Consider the following 15,796-nt stretch of genomic DNA (forward strand, 5'->3'; position numbering starts at 1 on the left):
AATCGGATATTGAGAAACCATGTCATATAAACATGCTGTTTCTGGAAATGGAGATAATGTACATTACATATTCATTAAAAATATTTCAAGGTTTGTATCATAAACTGTAATCTAAGTACATAAATATATAGCATACTAAATAAAATATTCATTGTTATTCCATAGATTATTAACAACACAAAAAGGGTCTCAGAAGAGATCACAATGGTTTTGTAATGTTTGTCTGAATTTCTCTGGATCTGCGGATGCTGATCTAAGACATATAAATGTTTGTAAGGGAAAAGTGTCCAGGCTACGGAAATTACACAAACGAACTCTGGAGTTTCTTCGTCGTATATGCAGACTTTGAATGTGTACTGGAGCCCAGAAATATTGAAGTAAGCTTAAAATTATTTAATTTAAACGAGCAAAGATGACCACAGCTCAAAAAAGTGCGGAAACTGCGGTGGAAATCACACTGCTAACTATAGAGGTTGCCCAGTTTATAAGGAGCTGAAAAGTCGAATCCACCAGAGGGGAATTACTGCCCGCACCCAAAATAAACAGTTGCTAGCCTCCAGGTCAAACTCTGAAGTCTTCTTCTCGACTGCAGCCAGATCCTCACTTGGACCCATAAACTCTGCCAAAAATGTTACATGTGCAAGTGCTTAAAAATCAGGACTGCAACAATGCAAGATCTGATGCGAAACCAAAATCTATTAATACAAATGCTGGTTTCACAACAATCCAAATAATGACTTCCCTACGAATATCTACGAGGAACGCTAACGGCGTTTCGCAGCATAAGCTCGAGTTAGCGCAATTCCTACTAGGCAATGAAATCGACGTAATGCTGCTTTCAGAAACACATCTTACAAACAGATACAATTTTCAACTACGAGGATATTCATTCTATGGAACAAACCATCCAGATGGTAAAGCACACGGCGGGACTGGAATTTTAATCAGGAGCCGTATTAAGCACCATTATCATACGAAATTTGCTAAAAACTACCTACAGGCCACATCCATAAATATACACCTAAATACTGGCAAGCAATTAATGCTAGCCGCCGTATACTGCCCCCACGGTTCACAATAGCCGAAGATGAGTTTTTGCAATTTTTCAACTCACTCGGAGACCACTTCATACCAGCAGGAGACTACAATGCCAAGCACACACTCTGGGGATCTCGTCTCGTGACTCCAAAAGGAAAGCAGCTCTATAATGCAATTATCAAAGCCAAGAACAAGCTCGACTATGTTTCTTCTGGCACACCAACATACTGGCCGGCAGACCCAAAGAAACTTCCCGATTTAATAGACTTTGCGATTACCAAAAATATTCCTAAAAACATGATAAGCGCCGAATGCCTCTCGGATCTTTCATCTGATCACTCGCCTGTCCTTTTTACTCTACTCCGACATCCAGGAACATGGCATCAACCATTAAAACTGACCTCACATAAAACCAATTGGGTTAAGTAGAGGAAGTATATTAGCTCACACATTGAGCTAAGTCCTCACCTCAGCGATGAAGCCAACGTAGACAGTTTTGTTAATTCACTGGAATCTGTACTCGTCTCTGCAGCTCGAGTTTCAACACCTCATACTATAAACACACAATGGAATCAAAAGAAGTCAAATCTACAAATCGAACAGCTCGTCCTCGAAAAGCGACGCTTACGTCGAGCATGGCAAATTCACAGATCGCCATCTGCAAAGCAATGCTTAAAACATGCCTCACGTCAACTTGGTCAAGCTCTACAGCAAGAAGAAACATATGTCCACCGCCGCTACATTGAGCAATTGTCAACTAATTGTACAAAACACTCACTATGGAGAGCTCACCCAACTCTGAGCTCACCGAAAGAAACCGTGATGGCTATTAGAAATTCCACGGGCGGCTCGGCGCGCAGTGACTCAGACCGAGCCAGCACGTTTGCCAACCACCTTAAAAATGTTTTCCAACCAAATCCTGCCACAAATGCGTTTACTTTGCCGACTCTATCATATGAGCCCCAGCCTCAACATGAGCCGATTGAGTTTCGCCCAAACGAAATCGTAATCAAAAGACAACTGAATCCGAAAAAATCACCGGGCTGCGACCTCATAACTCCCAAAATGATCATTGAGCTCCCATACTGCGCCGTTTGCACTCTCACCCAGCTCTTTAATGCCATCGAAAAACTTGGCCACTTTCCAGTGAGATGGAAAAAGTCAATTATAATAATGATAGCAAAACCGGGGAAAGACCACACTATCCCCACGTCATATAGACCTATAAGCCTACTCTCTTGCCTATCCAAACTCTTTGAAAAATGCCTAATGACTCGGATAAACACATACCTGAGAATCCAGGAAGGAATCCCGTCACACCAATTTGGGTTTCGTGAAAAGCATGGAACAATTGAGCAGGTCAACCGGATAACATCAGAAATTCGAAACGCTTTCGAAAAACGAGAGTACTTTACTACACTCTACTCCCACAAGCAAACGAAGTAACATACCTAGGAGTACATCTCGACAGAAGACTCACATGGCGTCAGCACATTGAAGCCAAAAGAACACACTTAAAGCTAAAAGCCAGCAGCCTTCATTGGCTTATCAACGCCTGGTCACCTCTTAGCCTTGAATATAAAATCATGCTGTACAACTCGGTACTAAAACCAATATGGATGTACGGCTCTCAGTTATGGGGAACCGCCAGCAATAGCAACATTGACATTGTTCTGAGAGTTCAGTCGAAGATCTTGAGAACTGTGCACTACGTCCGCAACGAAAACATACACCGCGACTTAAACATTCTACCAGTCAAAGAAGTGATCGCAGAACAAAAGGTAAAGTACTTCACCAAGCTATCGGTGCACCCTAACCACCTGGCGAGAGGTCTAACAAGGTTAAGCAACCAATCACGCCTTCGTCGCAATGACCTACCCACCTAGCGACCGACCTGAGGGACGCGCAACCAGAATGCAGTCTTAGTATACTGTTAGTTAAATTTTAATGTTAAGATTCGTCAACTTATTGTTAGTTCCAAAATTAAGAGTAGATTCAATAAATAAAAGCAAAGCAAAAAAAAAAAATTTAAACTATCGTATAGCCATAACTTAAGCTTATTATATAAAGTGAGCCGTTGATTCTAAGTTAGATTAATTTGTAATAAAAACAGGAGTAACGCAGGATCAAATTTTGTAGACTCTCTTGTTCAAGATTTATTAAAATTCAATGATGAGCATTTGTATAAGATTAATCCAATCATAATGACTCCAGGAGATGAGATTGAATTTCAGGATTCATTAAATTGTTATATTTATTGTTAAATGAGAGAGTTAGGGACCATTGACGTACAACAGGTTTATTTAGGGGTGCAGCTAAATGTACCAGTGTTTTTCCATAATTTTTCTAAATATGACTGTCATTTATTTATTGAAGACTTGTCTAAAATTCCTGGTAATATTACTGCAATTCCAGTAAATAAAGAACAATATATTTCGGTGTCCAAAACCATAAAAGCTTTAAATGGAAACGAATAAGAACGACTTGAGGAAACTTCCCTTCTATTAAAAGTATCATTTTATAGTAACTTGACAGAAAATGAATGCTCTCAAGATGATTATGAACACGCACATAATGTCTGGTCACAATTTTCTTGTTCAAGTCTTAAGGATTATCTAGAATTATATTTAAAAACTGATGTTTTCCTATTGACTGATATAGTTGAAAATTTTAGAAAAATATTTTTACAAGTTTATTCATTAGACCCTGCTTTGTTTTTCACTACACCAGGTCTATCTTGGGCAGCCAAGCTAAAGGTCACAAATATTTAATTAGAGTTATTAGTAGATATGGATATATATAGATTTATTCAAAATAGCATTCGAGGGGGTTTAGTACAATGTTGCCATAGATATACAAAAGACCTAATTTATCGCCTTTATGCTACATATAATTATATTCCGTTTTGTCCATCAAATAGTTTTACGTCTTACGAGGATTAATATTAAAAATGATTTTAAGAGGGGTTCGCTTTTTACAAAAACCTTGGCTAAAGACTTATATTGATTTAAATACTTTACATAAACAGAATGCAAAGAATAAATTTGAAAAAGATTTGTTTTAATAAATGAACAACTTAGTCTATGGGAAAGCTATAAAAAATCCTGAAAAACGTGTAGAGGTTAAATTGGTTACTACATGGGAGTCTACAGATATTTATAAATTTGGTCGACAAAATCATTGTGCTAAAAATTTAATTTCAAAATTCAATTTTCATAGAGCAACTAAAAAAAATGACGAGTTCTATGCCATCCAAATGAAAAAACTATTTAATTTAATATAATTTAGTTTGAAATTATATGGATACAGACTCATTCATCTATACAATAAAAACAGATTATTTTTATAAGGATATTCGTAGTGACATTGAAACAATATTTGATACATCCTATTATTTAGATAGATGAATCGATTTTTATAATTTTAAAAAAGTTAATAAAAAGAGGTTAGGATATTTTAAAGATGGGTTAAATGGAAAACCAATGAGTGAATTTATAGGTCTAAGCATCAAAGTTTATAGTTATAAAATAGATGAAGTTGAAAACTCTCATAACAAAGCAAAAGGTGTGAGTTCCAGAAATTCAACTACGGATCATTGTATTGTATAAAATGAATTACTCAGTGGAACTCCACTATATGGTAGTAGGACAATGTTTAGATCAAGGGCACCCAAAATATCAGCAAATAGGGTATATAAGAATATTCTTTGTGCTTATGATAGTAAAAGAAAGCGTAAACACAATGAAACAGAGTTTACAATATTAAATCACAACGATCATGGTTATCAATATCAATAAAACATCAAAGGTTAATGGAAAAGTATATTGTCGATAGTATCGATTTCGTAGAACTTGAAAATATATTTTTAAGAGATCTAATAAATGAAAGAATTAGAGAAGATAATACATTAAATAAACTTAGAGATAATCGAGAAAATATAGAAAGAAATTATTTTAGAAGTCAATTGAATTGGAAATGTTTTATTTTGATCGAGATTGTGGAAAATATAAGTAATACAAATATAAATTGTAAAACATGTATAATATTCTATTAAACTTGATTTATAAGATTTAAGATAAGATTTAAGATATAAAAAAAATTAATAATAAATAAATTAAATAATATGTCTTATCATTTGGAATTTTGTACTATAAAATTTCATTTTTATTTACCCAGGTGGCTTCATCCATTGGAAAGCCGAGCCATTTTACCAAAAATGTATCCCCTTTTCGCTTTAAAATTTTTTCAACTAGAAAAGTGTTTGGGAATTCAGTCTCTTTGGGTTCTTCTTTAAAGATCCCACCCTGAATCGGATTACCTTTATAATCTTCAAGTAAGTATGTTTTTGGGAATGTATTGTTGACTTTTCTAATTTTATAGATTTCCGTTGTATAATTAAGTGTACACCCTTTTTCAAACACATGTTTATACTTGCTGATACGAACGTGATCACCATTTCGTAGTTTACTCTCAACATATATCTTTATGTGATTATATGAGTCTTTTAATATTCGTTTTTCATTAGTTGTGTTGACACTAATTGGGCTAATTTTTATGGTTCTATGTACCCTATTATTGTAATCAAATATCAACTTTGTAAATATCTATCCTTTTATATTTTCCATTGAAACTAAACTACATTGACTCTTTGAGTGTTCTATTAAAACGCTCGCCAATTGATGCCTTAAGAGTGCTGATCGTCGAACAATGATTTATATCATAACATTTCATTAATTGTTTAAATTTTTTATTAAAAAACTCTTTTTCATTATCTGTTTATTGGTGTTCCGTTACCTGATTTTAAGATTTTTTCCATTGCTTGGAAACATTATTGCCATTTTTTGATTGTAATGCCTCACAAGCAAATTTGGAATCATAACCTTTGTTAGATGTTGAATAACCCTCTATTTCGACCAAATCTGCTTGCCACAGGTTGTTTATTCCCTTCGTAATGAGTCGTCTTCGTTGAAAGTGTTTACGAGACGGTCCGTGCCACTCATTTACAATTGCTCGTTTAATCATATTCTTCGAATTGGTGTATAGGCTACACCTTCTATTTCAACTGTTGTCTTTTTTGGTATCGCTGTCGGTTTTGTTATATAATTACAAATATAATCCTCAATAACTTTTATCTTTTCAAGAACTTTCTCATATATTTGGTCAGTACTATCTGCTCTCTTGTTATAGACTTCTATTTTATTTTCAAGATTTGAAATTTTTGCCAGTCGACGATTAATACCTTCATTTACAAGTTTTCTTAGTTCTTCTCCCAACTTTCTGACACACTCATCTGTATATTGTTTTGTGGTCAAGTCGTTGTCATCTAAGGGTTTAATTTCGGTTTGGACTCTTTTGTTATGAGCGTTTAGATTACCATCAGTATCAATTAAATCAATTATCAATTGACTTAACTCCTCTTTTTAAATGATTTGATTGCTCCCTATCATTAAAAAAATGTCCAAACTTGTCAATAGACATGATGATTATAAATAAAAATCTTTTTTGTGTTTAATATATATACTTTAATTAAACAATAATTCCCTCCTTTCGCAGTTCCTCTATTATTAAGAAAATCTCATTATTGTGATTGTTGTTACCCGCTGTTTTTGATGCCACTATAATTTGTAACCCTTCGACTAGCTCATTCACATCATTCCAATATATGTAATTTTGCTTTGATTCCTCCAGAGTTTTATACCGAAACCAGTCTTTGTACGAAGTGGAGTGGATGTAGTAGGATTTTCATTATAATTTATTATTTTTTTTTAATAATTTTAGTGCATTTTAATGCACGTGAACCTTTAATTCGATTATTCACGTTATAACCTTATCTGTGAACATTTGTTTCCAATATAATATTTTTATATGTTTTCAAATCATGATCATTATAATTTTGGGGGTGTTTATGAAATATAAGAGAATACAGACCATGAGTTAGCTCGCAACTCATTCCACTAGACAAATTTATCTTATTATCATTAATTTTTAGTACACTATTTCCTAATGTCAATACATTATCCAATATATTTTCCCGACTCAATTGGCTGATTTTACAATCATAATTTTCATTATCTATCTCATCTCCTATATCTATATCTTCCCTCATTTCATTTTCTTTTGTAGGCATTGATATAGGTTCCGTCTCACTCTCTTTGTCCTCATAACCATGTGTTTCGTCTTGCTTTCCTTTTTCAAAAACATTTGTTTGTGAAAAATAATCATACGAATCACTTTCATTCATAGATCGGTACTGAGATACATTTCTGTTTGTCTGATGTTCTCATGTCATTCTCATACTTTATTTATGTATATTATTTATATATTATTTTGGTATAAGTAGCGTTTAACCTAAGCTCTCTCATTTTTTTAAAAACGTCTGCTTTTTATTTTCGTTAACAAGTTCATTTAAAGGTTCTGTAATAGGTTTAAATGTTTCCTCCAATTCTATAACGCTTTGATTTTTAACATGTTTGAGGTCATCAAACATTCTCTTCAAAGCAGATCTCACTTCTGTTAACTGTATAAATTTTGATAAAGTATGTTTTAAAAATACGTAATCGTTATGTAATCACTTTGCGTTACTCAATCTATACTGTTTACTAAAACCTACAGCATCTAATATTTATATAGTAAAGTGTTGATATTTATTTGAGTCGAATTAATGTCCCGTGAGTTGACTAAGGACAACGCCAAGTTGAATTAATAAACGAATATTTAGGTTATCGTCTTTATTCAGATGATCTCAGCTTAAGACTGAATTATTGTGTCAAAAATCTTACTTCTACTGACCTTTGTTTACATAAGTTGGGGAGCGAGATCGCCCGCTTGGGATATTGATTGTACATAATAATTTGAAAGTGAGAGTGCCACTCAGAGAGCGGGACTTAGCCATTTAAAGAATTTTTTATGTTATTGCCTACTACGTATGAGGATTGCTTACATTGGTTCAGCGTGGGATCGCCTACGCTGCAGATTATCATTTCTTGGTACATAACGGAATTTGTGAATATGTCAGTTCTCTCCCCTTAAAAGGGTTGCCTTTGTTTGGGCTGGCATTTCAGGGTACAATGCAGGAAACTGGTTTTGTGCTGGTTCTATTTCTTGTTGTGGTTCTTGATTATTTTTTGCTTGTTTTCTAAATTTTGTATATAAAAAGGTATGTGGATTTAGTGTAAACAGTTTTGATAGGGCACTATTACTACTACTAGCACTACTAATATTATAATTACGTAAAGTGTGGACTTAACGAATTTTCGCTTAAAATAACATTTCCACTTTTAACTCTACATTGCTTTATTCTTATAATTTTGCTTCCATTTATTTTTATATCGCCATTAAATTCTTGACAATTTTGTTCGATTGTAGTTTTAGTTAGATTCCATGAATAATATTTGGTTCAACGTATTGAATCATTTCCTTTGAAGGAGTTGGTATAAATTACAAATTGGATTTTCACGCATAATTATATTTTTAATGCATTCATTATTAACTTCTTTATTGTCTTGATTATAAATTTTATTCTCATCTTCAAAATATGATTGTTGATCTGAATAGTCTAACTGATACCCATTATGGTCGTTATAAGGAATTATTTAAATGGTGTTAATGGTTTTGTGGTTAATAGGGATATGTGAAACAAGTAGTAATTCGTTACTTTTGTAGTCAATCCACGTTGATGTTTTGATTAAAAGTATATTTTGGCTGTTAATGCGTTCTAGTTTGTCGTAATTGAGTAACTTTGGGTTAAAAAGTCCAAGACGTGAAAGTTGCATGCCCATTTCGATGTCTTCAATGTACTCAATAAATTGCATGAGTTCATAAACAAGTGTGTCAATACTATTGCGGTTATTTTCGTAGTTAGTAAGTTTCTCCAGTCCTTCATTCACAAACTTTACGACATCATTTAATTTATGAAGTTGAATTGAATTTTCTGCAATTGCGTCTATTTTTTTGTTCATTTTTACCCATTTTCATCAAGTGTGCCAAAAAGAAATTTAAAAGATGAACCTATTATGTCAAATAGTCCACGTTTCTGCCTATTTTGCTGATGAATAGTTATACCATTTAATTCTTTTAGTAGTTTGTTGTACAAATATTTCATTCTGGGGGAGTCTTTGATTTTGTTACCAAAAGATTGATTTATGTTAAATGTTATTGATTTCTGTTAAATTAATTCTTAAACAGTGATGTTCATATACTACCGGTATTTGAATTGGAAGGCTTGAGAAGAGTAAATAGCCAAGGTCGTAATCTGTTTTGGTTATTTGAATTTGTTGAGTGTGGCCCGTGGTGAGTAATAGAAATAACATCATTGTTCAGAAGTTTCCTGTGGAAGTTTAACGGCATTAGTTTTCTTTTGTTTCTTAAATTGTGTTTTGTGGTATTGGGTTTCCTTATTTTTCCTTAGAATTTTGTAATGGTCTTCGTCTATTTTTTCTACATTTTGTTTGCCTTAAATGGATTTTCTAATTTTCCCTTTTGAAGTGGACCTTTTCTGTATCTAGTGTCAATGTTAAATTCCTTTCGATCTTCATTTATTTTATCTATTTTCCTTTCTTTTGAGTTTGAGTTTTTAATATTGGATGTCTAGCGTATAAGAATATTTGAGCAGGTGTTTGTCCAGTGGTGTCATGTTTTATTTTATGGTTGTATGTGTAAAGAATTGTCTCTATCTTGCATAATTTTACTTCTGCATCATCGAATGAGTTGATTATTCGGATTTTTTCATTTATTGTCTTATGTAGTCTTTCGACGTCTGCTACACCGGGTTTTGTCGTGTTAAGTTGTAATTCAATTCCTTCTGCTTCAAGCCATCGCTTTAGAGTCAAGCTAGTGAAAGCTCCGTCTCTGGTCTACCTGGATGTAAAAGTTTTTCATGTGATTGAAGTATAATTTCTTTGAATTCGGCGTATGAACAAACATTCTTTAATAAGTGGAAGCTGCGAATTACTTTAGTGTAAGTGGTATTAATAATTTCTCTGTGTGCTCTTTGAATGATTTCAAAATCTACATCGCTTTCAATATGAATGGTTATGTTTCTATGAATAAAATGAGCAAGTAAAATTAGTTTGGCCTTGTCGAGTGTCATTACATTATATTGGATTGTGGTAATGGAGTTACCGAATATTGTTGAATGCTCTACTTTATTGTTATCGGATTTAATGAAAATTATTTGTTTTTTGAAATATTTTATTGGTTTTTCTGTTAAATGAATTAGGTTACTATTATCTTTTTCTGCACCATGTTGAATAACTTCACTGTGGTGATTTTCTTCAATTTTAATTCTTGATAATGCATCGGCAACTGAATTTTCTTTCCCTTTAATATTGTCGATTTTAAATTGGTATTCGTTTAACTTGGCTCTCCATCTTTGTAACTTGGCATTCGGTTATTTTAAGGTATGCAGCCATCTAAGAGGTTGATGGTCACTAGCAATGAGAAAATGTTGTCTTAGTAAATAATGTCGAAAAGTTTTAGTGGCCCAAACAATGGCAAGTAATTGCATTTTTGCATTAGTGCATTTCTAAGGCCAAATGGCATTTGAAGGTATTCGTAATGACCGCTTTTGGTGGAAAGTGCAGTTTTAGGTATTGATTCTGAGTCCATTTCTATTTGATGAAATCCTTTTGCCAAATCGATAGTTGTAAAATATTGGCATTTACCTAGTTTACCAAGGATTTTGTCGATGTTTGGTATTGGATATCTGTCGGGAATAGTTATTTCATTTAGCTTTCTATAATCAATTACTGCTCTTTACTTAATTTTTCCAGAAGCATCAGTTTTTTAGGTACTACCCAGGTAGGACTATTGTATGGTCAATTACTTTCCCTAATTAATCCCTGATTAAGAAATTCATGTACTTAGTTATCGACTTCAATTTTGTGCGCTTGAGCAAGTGGGTACTGTTTTGGATAAATTGGGGAGTTATGTGTTGTATTTAATTTATTATGTTGTATTTAATTTATTTATTTAATTGTCTCCTTCATATTGAAGATTTTTGAATTTATTTAATAAACCTTTCAACCTTGAAGTTTCCTCCTGATTCAGGTGACCTTTTCCATTTTTCAACAATTTTCTGCCAATTAGTATATCATAATTATTAGAAAAATTGTGTACATACAATGGTTCATTTGTTTTAAAAAATACTATTGCTGGGTAACATAATTAATTTGTTCAATGTAATAGGGCCATTTGATGTCAAAACTTCGCATATAGTATTATTGTGGATCCTGTGTCTATAAGGCAATTGTATGTCCAACCTTTACAAAGCTTTGTATGCTATTTCTATGTATTGGTGTTGTCCGCGGCTGTTAACCGAAAATTTTCGCTTGGTTCTGAACTATTTTGATTTTGTTCATCTTTATTTTGGGTGTATTTTACCTGTTGTTGCTCATTAATCAACCTATGGTATTGATTGTGGTCATAATACTGTTGTTCATAATAATTAGGTTGTATTTCTTCGTATTCGGGTTCTTGTGCGTCTTGAAATCTCAATTCATCAATAAATGTGCTGTTTGAAGATTTTGAATTTTATTTAAATATTGTGGAAAAGGATTTTTGTGAGTAAGTGGTTGTGTGTTCATTTATTGGATGGGTCCGAAATGATTTGGCCACATGTTAACATGTTCGTCATATATTTCCTCATTTTATGCGATAGTGATTAATGATCTTAAGTCTGCAATGTCAAGATGAGTCAAAATAGTGAATAATTGTATCGGTAATTTTCTGATCAATATTTTAATGGAATCTTTAATCGCCTGAAGATAAATAAGAAAATCTGTCTGGTTACCTTCTAGACGCAATTTCGAAATTAGTACTCGACGTTGTCTTTCTGGTTCTTCGCAGAATGCTCTCAGATTTCCCTTGTAATGTGTCTCCCTGAAATTCTCCAGAAGTTTGTAGTTCGGTGTTTGGGGTTTAAGTTCTTCAACTAGTCTCGATCTAAGGTCAGGCCAATCTTCAATGTTTCGAAGGCCCAATGATCGTGTTACGTGTCCGTCCAAGTTTCTTTCGATGGCTCCAGAAAGAATCCTTTGGTAGAGTGAAATTACATAGTCCACTCTGCTGACGAAAGTGTTAAGAGTTTCTGGATCACCAATGGCATGATGTCTTTTAGCTGCCGACGAGCTTCAGCAAGGTTGTTGTCGCTTAGTGCAACGATTTGGGGTGCGGCGATAACTGGTTGTGCCATTGTTATAGTAAATTTGTTGTTATAATTTTTGATTTCACTTTTTAAAATTGAAGTGTTTGTTTAATTTTCTTAAAATTTATTTGTTGTTATTAACTGTTAGGTGCCGTTGGCCTTATTGTGTTTTTGTTTTGGTTTGTTTTTATTCTTTCACTTTTTGTTGGACAACCGAATTGGAATTATAATCCAAGTTGAAGGGTTTTAAAATGTTTTGCGTAATTATTGTTCGAGAACTGAATTAAAAAATTTAATTTATTTTTCACTCGATGTTCTTTTTTTCTGATACTTTTTGTATTCTTCCGAATGCGCCAGTGAAGTGTTGATATTTATTTGAGTCGAATTAATGTCCCGTGAGTTGACTAAGGACAACGCCAAGTTGAATTAATAAAGGAATATTTAGGTTAACGTCTTTATTCAGATGATCTGAGCTTAAGACTGAATTATTGTGACAAAAATCTTACTTATACTGCCCTTTGTTTACATAAGTTGGGGAGTGAGATCGCCCGCTTGGGATATTGATTGTACATAATAATTTGAGAGTGAGAGTGCCACTCAGAGAGCGGGACTTAGTCATTTAAAGAATTGTTTATCGAAATAATGTATATCGTTTTTATTTTTGTTATATGTCACCCAATGTCTACCACTTGATTGTGAATCATCTAGGTTTACTATACCGCATTCTCGAAATCTTGGAGAATGTAGAAATAAATCTCTCATAAATACTCCTCGAATATTTGGAATATATTTTTGAGCAAAAGTTGCAATGTCTATATTTGAAAGTGGTCTATTGGGTAGCTGACATATTAGTTCTTTCGCTTCTTAATACAATTTCCCTTACTGTATGGTTTTAGAGAGAATCAATAACATGTTCTATACGGTTTGAGATATAACCCTTCTCTTAAAGCAACACTTTCAATTTTTCTATTATGTCGTTTCTTCTCATCCATATCCTCTTTCGCCATTCTAGCATTGGTTATTGTTTTTGCAATGGCTGCACTTCCACTAGCTAAACTACCGGGGGCTCTAAGAGCAGTCAAAATAGGTATGATTGGTAAAAAAAATCACCAGTTTTGGGTACATTAATTATTCTTGGTACTTTCACGTTTTTCTTCGAAACCATTGTCGATTGAACTGATTTTCGTGCAATTTTAATTGCACTCATAATGGCCAATGGCTTTAGTTTTTTTAAAGTTCTAGTAGCAGTGTTAATAAAAGTCGACAGATACATCATCTTTACTTTTTTCCTCGTCGTCTTCCCTTTACATTTCTTTTTTGTCTTTAATATTCCCATTCCAAATTTTTTCTTTGTTTTCATAATGTTGGTTACAAAATTTGCTGTTACTTCTTCGCCAAGAGTGCTGACTGGTGCTTTTACACGTGACCAAGCTTTATCAATTAATATAGAATCTGCAATTTGACGTTCAACTAAATCCTTTTTATGGGAATATGCTATATCATGTTCTTTACAAGCCTCATTCAGTTTATTTATTCCTTGATCTCCTCGTTTCAAACGTTTTTCTTGCTTTGTACCCGGCCTACAAAATTTTTATCCTGGTATATGGGCTTCAAACGGTAAAACGGCACACTGCCGTAAGAAGAGGATGAATAAAACCGTTCCGTTCAGTACGCCATAGCCATAGGCCTTTGAAGTTCACCTTTCTTTGGATCTACGCGTGGGGGGAGCCGTTTAAGGCAACTCCGCACTTCACAAGACGACATCCTTTATTCGCAGTCCTAGGGAGACTACAAGGGCAACTTGCGCTGGAGGACGGCTTGACGACCAGCTAGAGAGTTGCCAGGAGCGCACGGAGCGCATTTCCCGTACCAGCAGAGGAGTCACAGCCAGCGACATAGACGGCGCAAGGAGCGCCAAACACTGAGTACGGACGGAGTCGCAGCCAGCGGCACGGAGACGCAGCCGGCGTCAGTTCAGGAGACGCAGCCAGCGTCGGGTTAGGAAGCGCAAGGAGCGCCAAGCACCAGCGGTCAGGAGGCGCAAGGAGCGCCGAGCATCAGCGGCAGCAGCCAGACGGCACAGGTCCGCCATTTTGGAGCGCTAGGGCAGCGCCATATTTGGACCATATTTATTTGGAGATTCAGCATTCCCCCAGGAGGAGTTCCCGGCTGAACGGAGGGGAAGCCACCCCTACAAAAACGCAGCAGCCAGCGAGTAGTGCAGCAGAAAACCGGCCAGGGGTTAACATAACCACGGCGGCGGCCATTTCTCGCCCAGCCACTACAGCGACTACAGTTGCGTCCCAACCAAGGAGAACTGTAAAAGCAGCTGCGAGCTCAGAGCCGGAGGTGGGCCAGTCACCCACGGCGTACCTTTTGGATAGGATCACGGCGTTGGTGAATGAGCTAAAACAGGTTAGAGCCATGAACATAACGAGCACCACCAATTGCGCGCCAATCGCAGTTGGCCCAAGCGCAAATGGCGCCAACAGTGGAGCGTCGGAGCGGCCGCCATCGTGGAGCGGACCGCCATTAGCCACATCGAACGGTGAGGACCCAACTAACGGGGTCGGGCCGGTCCCACATAGCGGTGTCGGCGCGAGCAGTGCGGCCTACACGCTGCCGCCATATTGAAGTGGACCACCGTTACTGACGACTAGCAACCCACTGTGTGCTACACGTGCTGCGCAGACAGCGCATGGATTCGTGCTACCGGGCGGGAGCATCCACAACGTGGCAACTGCATCGCCATTCGTGGGATCCTACGCCTCGATGACACCGATTGGAACCCAAGGAGCGAATGGGCCAAGGAGGCTCCTAGACTTGCCTATATTTGGAGGGCAGCCCGAGGATTGGCCCATCTTTAATTGTGCATTTGTGGAGACGACCCAAGCGTACAACTGCACGGACCTGGAGAACAACCAGAGGCTGTTGAAGGCGCTGAAAGATGAAGCACGCGAGACAGTGAAGTCGCTGCTGATTCACCCTGCGAACGTCAGAGCCGTGATGGAGCAGTTGCGCTTTAGGTTTGGCCGACCGGAGCAGCTTATACGCAGCCAGCTGAACAGCGTGCGAGAGGTGCCGCCGATTACGGAGCAGAACCCGGCGAGGATCGTTCCCTTCGCAACTAGAGTGAGTAACCTCACGGCCTTCTTGCAGTCGGCGAAGGCGGAGCAACATCTGGGAAACCCCACCCTCATGGAGGATCTTGTGGCAAAGCTTCCCACCAGCAAACGAGTGGATTGGGCCAGGCACGCTGCATCGATCGAGCCCTTTCCCACTGTAGCGCACATCAGAGTGTGGCTACAGGAGTACGCAAACATCGTGTGTACGATTTTGGACATCGAGGGAAAGGAGCAGAGGCGTCGAGTTCTACACGCGAGCGTCGACCAGGACGGATACGAGCAGCGGGATGACCGGCATAGAGGTTGTCCAATTTGTGGAGGGCAACATGCTACGACGAACTGCAGGGAGTTTATCGGAACTTCGCCACCGGGCAGGTGGAGCATGGTGAAGAGACATCGGCTCTGCTTCACATTCTTACGGAGTGGGCATAAGACCAGATCCTGCGATGTGCATGGCGAGTGCCAGATTAACGGATGCCCCAGATTGCAT

Source organism: Drosophila eugracilis, unplaced genomic scaffold (genome assembly GCF_018153835.1).
Source record: "Drosophila eugracilis isolate 14026-0451.02 unplaced genomic scaffold, ASM1815383v1 contig_1, whole genome shotgun sequence".
NCBI classification, from domain to species: Eukaryota; Metazoa; Arthropoda; class Insecta; order Diptera; family Drosophilidae; genus Drosophila; species Drosophila eugracilis.